Source organism: Alosa pseudoharengus, unplaced genomic scaffold (genome assembly GCF_046254945.1).
Source record: "Alosa pseudoharengus isolate Yale_2024_CS ecotype anadromous, Long Island Sound unplaced genomic scaffold, YU_APseudo_1.1 YU_APseudo_1.1_scf_17, whole genome shotgun sequence".
NCBI lineage: Eukaryota > Metazoa > Chordata > Actinopteri > Clupeiformes > Clupeidae > Alosa > Alosa pseudoharengus.
In genome coordinates, this window is record NW_027468640.1 from 22873269 (window position 1) to 22879226 (window position 5958).

The 5958-nt window shown below is 38.6% G+C and overlaps 1 long non-coding RNA gene across 1 annotated transcript; it reads right to left on the minus strand.

Moving 5' to 3' along the window:
• Window positions 1–514: 514 nt before the first annotated feature.
• LOC143127459 (uncharacterized) lies at window positions 515–4881 on the minus strand. The gene is made up of 5 exons (XR_012987636.1): window positions 4755–4881; window positions 1831–1889; window positions 1703–1753; window positions 1322–1492; window positions 515–768 (listed from the first exon to the last, which is right to left on the minus strand). It is a non-coding gene; the product is annotated as an uncharacterized LOC143127459 (long non-coding RNA).
• Between the last annotated feature and the right edge of the window lie 1077 nt (window positions 4882–5958).

Genomic DNA, 5958 nt, shown 5'->3' on the forward strand with positions numbered 1-5958 from the left:
AAACCACGTTTCAAATACGAGAAAATGAACTTGTAGTTCCCATACCATCAATGAGATGAGGTTTGGCGTTAGCCAGGCTACTATTCCAGTTATAAAGGCAACATAGTGATTTTGAACACAAATAAAACATATTATGAGAGAATTAAAAAAAAACACGAGCAAACATGATACAATGATGTTGCTGTAATGCTGTTTTTAAGATGTGGATTTTCTTTTTGTGTTTTCAGGTTAGGTGTTGGTTTAGATTAAAATTGAGTGATTGAGTAATTTCAATTTCACCTCCTTTTTCGCCGTCACCTCCCTTTTCAGTGTCACCTCTCTCTTCAAAGTCACCTCCTTTTTCTCCTCCCCTTTGAAAGGCACCTTCTTTTTCACCGTCACCTCTCTTTTGAAAGGCACCTTCTTTTTAATCATCTCCTCCCCTTTGAAAGGCACCTTCTTTTTCATCATCTCCTCCCCTTTGAAAGGCACCTTCTTTTTCATCGTCTCCTCCCCTTTGAAAGGCACCTTCTTTTTCACCGTCACCTCCCTTTTCAGTGTCACCTCTCTCTTCAAAGTCACCTTCACATTCAATGTCACCTGCTCTTTGAAAGGCACCTCTACATCTCCATATGAGTCTGCACAGCCCAGAAATCCCCAAAACCAATATGAATACCCACGCTAGGTTGGTGCACCAAAATGCGGCCTGGTAGAGAATCTTCTCACAATATTCCAAGGAGTGTCTGGACTCAAAGTTGGGTTCAAATGCTCTGTAGATGAACACACTACCTGCCACATGTCAGACATGGGCATGTAGCATAAATAAATAAATAAGAGATATTAGGGGTCTGGCCTTGTTATATATATGAATTATTTACAATAACAGGACAACTATAACAACAGGTGTGATTTTGTTACTAATATAATAACATAATAACATACAGTCCTTAGGTGCACTACATTTAATAACTGTAATAATCAGTTTATCACACTTTCTTTTTTATCCATTTTTTCTATTAATTAGATATAGTGTGTGTGTGCTTTATAAGGGAAGTGTGATTTGATTGGCTCTTGAGCTCAAATATCACAACAAATTTGCCTTAACCACACACTGTACCTTTAAGAGGTATGATGGCGTGATTTAGAACCTTGTGACAAACAAGTGATAAAGTAGCTCCTCATAGGAAGTAGTCAGCTACCATAGACCGTGTTGGTATTCTGTTCTATCAATTACTTCTATTTATTTTCTTTCTCTTCTGCTTGTCTTTTTCATGTGCGGATATTTTTTTATCAAATCATCTCTCTCTCTCTCTCTCTCTCTCTCTCTCTCTCTCCACCTTACCTGCAATCAACCAGCAGAACAGAAAGATGAGGATCAGAAAAATTGGGATGAAACACAGTTCAAGACAACCACACACTGCAACAAGCTGTATGACCATGAGGAATACCGATCCCACAATGACAGAGATGGGGACCATGGGCTCCTTGGGACAGTCGTGCAGGTGTACAGCCCCTTTTCAGAGAAGGTCAGGAAAAACAATGTAAAAAGATCTTATGTAAATGAGCAAACTTATTAATGATTGAATGAATGATTTCTTTGTGAATGGTTAAACTTTATAAACCAAGTGGTTGCTGTTGGTGCTGCAATGCAACAACGGGAGGGTTTGATTTTATGAACAAACAGTCAAACAGTCAAAGACAAAAACCCATATAGGCTACTTACCCAGAGTTAAGAGAAGAAAGGGGACAAGGGCAACTATGATCTGAAATCTCTCTGAGGAGGAACAGACACTGTGTAAAGCAGTGAAAACTTCACCCTTATGGCAACTTCTTAATTAAACATGAACATACCTGGACCAATCATTGTGAGAAGGCTTTGGTGCACAGATCACGTTTTCATATAGCCTAGGCTGAGTAAAGTAGAAGCAGAAGAAATGGAAGAACACAAAGATGTAGAAGTTCATAATTCATGGTGTAGGCCAGTGTTTCCCAAACCTTTTTTCTGAGGACCCACTTTTTAAAAATGACAGACTGTCGCGACCCATTTCACTTCAAATCTACCCTGCAACCACCAATATTGTTTTAGGCCTTAGGTTCTCCAACTTTTCTATGCCTTCCCCAACCATACATTGCTATAGCCTAGGATCTAGATAGATAGATCCTGCTTTGAACACGGTCGCGACCCAGACTTTGGGAAACGCTGGTGTAGGCTACTAGTTCTATAACCGATTTTGAGAACGATAAAAAGCTAGCCAATCAGAACACCGCTGTCACGCTATCTGGAGAAATATTCTTTGGTCACCGCTATACCGATTTGCGGCTCCCATTGACTTCCATTGAACACATGTAAACAAAACGTCAATTATGTGCTCAAACTAATGCCGCTTACTTATGCCAGCAACCATTTCACTTTGCTAACAAACTACATTTTCGTACAACATATACAGCAAAAATAACTGATCACTGGTTGCTAAGCCACGATTGGCCTGTGGCGTTTTTCGGGTGTGGCTTAGCGAAGGGTGAATCCATCTGATGTATTGTGTTTTTCTTTTTAAACTTCATTCCTTTATAAATTGTGGATTATCATTAAGGTACGTTTTGGAATGTAATTACTCTGACATTCGACATTAAACAACCACAAATTTAGGCAATGAGCACAGTCTTAGGGGCTGTGCCCATAAACTTTCTCCTCACTGCTTAAGCCAAATTCTGTTATTCCTACTCTATATACAGTTAACAACAAAATTATTCATACCCCTGGCAAATATTGATTTAATGTTGATTTTCTCTTGACCAATATGTTTGTTCTGACTGAAAATAACACTGCCACATGCCAATAGGTTGTAAGATAATGTGGTAGAAACATGGAATCAAAAAATAAGCCTTTTTATCTTTTTAATTAAAAAAAAAAAAAAAAATGGCACATCCACAATTATTCATACCCTTTTAAAATAATCACTGGAAACATCTTTATTTGCAATCAAAGCTCTCAAAATGGTTCTTATAATATGTACCAAGCCGCTCCATGTCTCCACAATAATTGTAGACCGCACCTTTTGAGCTGCAATCCGGGTTTTGAGGCAGGAACGATTATTTGCCATCACTCTGGCCTTGTACTCACTTTTTTGACGGATTGAGGTCTGGACTCTGGCTGGGCCACTCTAAAATATGACATTGTTCTCTGTTAACCATTTTTTGACTTGTTTGGTTGTATGTTTTGGATCATTGTATGGTTTAATGTTCCAATGATGCCTATCAGGTCTCTTTGCACACTGCCTGATGTTTTCCTCCAGAATCTCAGTGTAGCCTCTTGCTTTAGTGTTACTGTTTACTTTGAGAAGGTCACCAGGTCCCCCTGGTTGAAAAACATCCCAAAAGAATACTTTTCTAACCCCCACAATTGAAATGGACATGGTGTCATTGGAATTTAATGCTTCTTTTTTTATGCTTATCTCAAGCCATGTCCTAAAGCTAAATTCTTTGTCCAGGTGTGCCCTTATAAAGGTTTAGTTGAGTTGTGCATGTCGAAGAGTGATCCACGATCAGCATCCAAGATGACCAAGTGATCCATTTTGAGATGGAGTGAACATTTCAACCACCAAAACACCATCCACAATGTGGAGAATAGCTATAGAAATGTATTTGGGTGTTTTTCAGACAATGGGACCTGGTGAACTTCTCAAAGTAAATGGTAACACTAAAACAAGGGGCAAATTGAGAATTTTGGAGGAGAAGATCAGGCTGTCTATCGAGAGACCTGCCCAAATAGGCAGCATTGGACCATTAAACTACACAATGATCCAAAACATACAGCTAAACAAGGCAAGAAATAGTTAACCGAGAACAATACCAACATTTTAGAGTGGCCCAGCCATAGTCCAGACTTCAATCCATCAAAAAAGTGAGCACAAGGCCGGGATGGCAAATAATCGCTCTTGACTCAAAACCCAGATTGCTGTTAAAAAGGTGCAGTCTAGAATCATTGTGGAGACATGGAGAGGCTTGGTAGGTATTATAAGAACCATTTTGAGAGCTGTGAATGCAAATAAAGATGTTCCCATTGATTATTTAAAAAGGGTATGAATAATTTTGGACACGCCATTTTTCATAAAAATGTTAAAAAAGATGAAAATACTTCTTTTTTTGATTCCATGTTTCTACCACATTGTCTTGCAACCTTTTGACATGTGGTAACCTAGGGTCATTTTCAGTCAGAACAAACATATTGATACATTGAATCAATATTTGCCAGGGGTATGAATAATTTTGTTCTTAACTGTATGTTGCACCAAAATGTAGTTTAGACTATTATGAAAGTGAAATGGTTGCTGGCATAAACTTGTCAGCGGCGTTAGTTTAACCACACAATTTACGTTTTGCTTGTAATGTGTTGAATTGAAGTCAATGGGAGCCGGAAATCGGTAAATAGCGGTGACCAAAGATTATTTCTCCGGATAGCGAGACGGCGGAAATCAGAACCCATCAAATTTGAGCCGTCACATTCATTAACACAAGGAGAGACTTTGTTTATCGTTGTTCAGTGTGAACGCTTTTATCTTTATGGTTAGTTATCGTTCTATGTGTGAATTACCCTTAGTCTGATTAGAACAGTCAATGGAAGAAACTAGCTGCTATAGCTTGAAGAAGGCTGGCTGATAATGACAGCTGTAAGCTGTTGATGCCGTTTAAAGTTGAATGCTAGTTGGATTTCACTGCCTCCACGTGTTTATGTTAGGTTAAATGAAAATCCAGCTTGCACAAAGGAATCCACTTACATTCAAGAAGTATCGTCGGCCTAATCCACTGGGCTGTCTGCACGCACTGCTCTGTCGAACGTTAGTGTTGAAAAGGAAGTAGCCGAGAACTGGATACAAACAGCGGTACAAATGTAAAATGTTTTACGTGGTTGCAGGGAGGGGATGTCCTAGTTTGGAATTTTACCCGGATACAACGAACACTATTTTTTGATTGGATGTGGGTGGTTATTATTTTTTTTATTTGGCTGGTGAGTGGTGCGCTAGTTCTGAACCCTGCGAGAAATCTTCTGATCCTTGCGCCTCTAATAATTATGCAGATACTATTTCTGCGTGAGAAATGCAAGGTGTGGCGTGTGAACTTGTGGAATTGCGTGTGTCTCACGCCCATTGCGTGAGACTTGAGAACCCTGTGTAATACATGTAGGGCCTAAATGTAAATCTTGACCTTGAAGACAGATTTAATCACTCCATCAGTCTCACACATTTTCTCTCATGGTAAGACAAAAATCTGAAGAATCCTGATTCGGCTACAGTGCAGTGGCTTTTCTGACAGACTTGGTTGGAGAGCACAACAGTTTTCTTAAATATGGCATTTGTTACTTTCAATGTTACATTTCCCAAGATAAACACTAACAGTGGGTTTGTTTTGATTATATAAAAACAGCTTTCTGAATATGTGTTGTTACAATTTATTCTAGGGAAATGGAAAGTGGTATGTTGCATTATCAACAGTTTAACAATAATAATTTTCACAATAAACATTTTCAAATGATCATTTGAAAGCCATAGTCCTCAGGGGTCAGTGCAAGTTGATCAGGACTGTCTCTGAGGTCCATGCATTCCCCGTCTTCTGGTTAGACGGACTGTTACTCCTCACCTCAGGCCAAAAGGTCAGTTCTCATCTGATTTAGCAATTCAGTTACATTTAATATTCACTCCCTGATGGAAAAGGTCTAGCTTAGAGCCACACAGGCATTTCACTAACAGGAGATTGAAAAGCAAAGAGATCATAGTTTGATCTGACTTTCTTTCAGTCTTTAGTAACAGAATGTATGTAATTGGATGACAGGATACTTAATGAACAATATGTCATCATTTGTTTTAAAACATTTTCTGCATTTTTTATTTTTTTTTCATTAATTTTTTGGCCTCACTGTTTCATTCCATTTTGAATATAAAATCGTGAGTGCATCTGTGACAGCATGTAAAAACCATTACATAA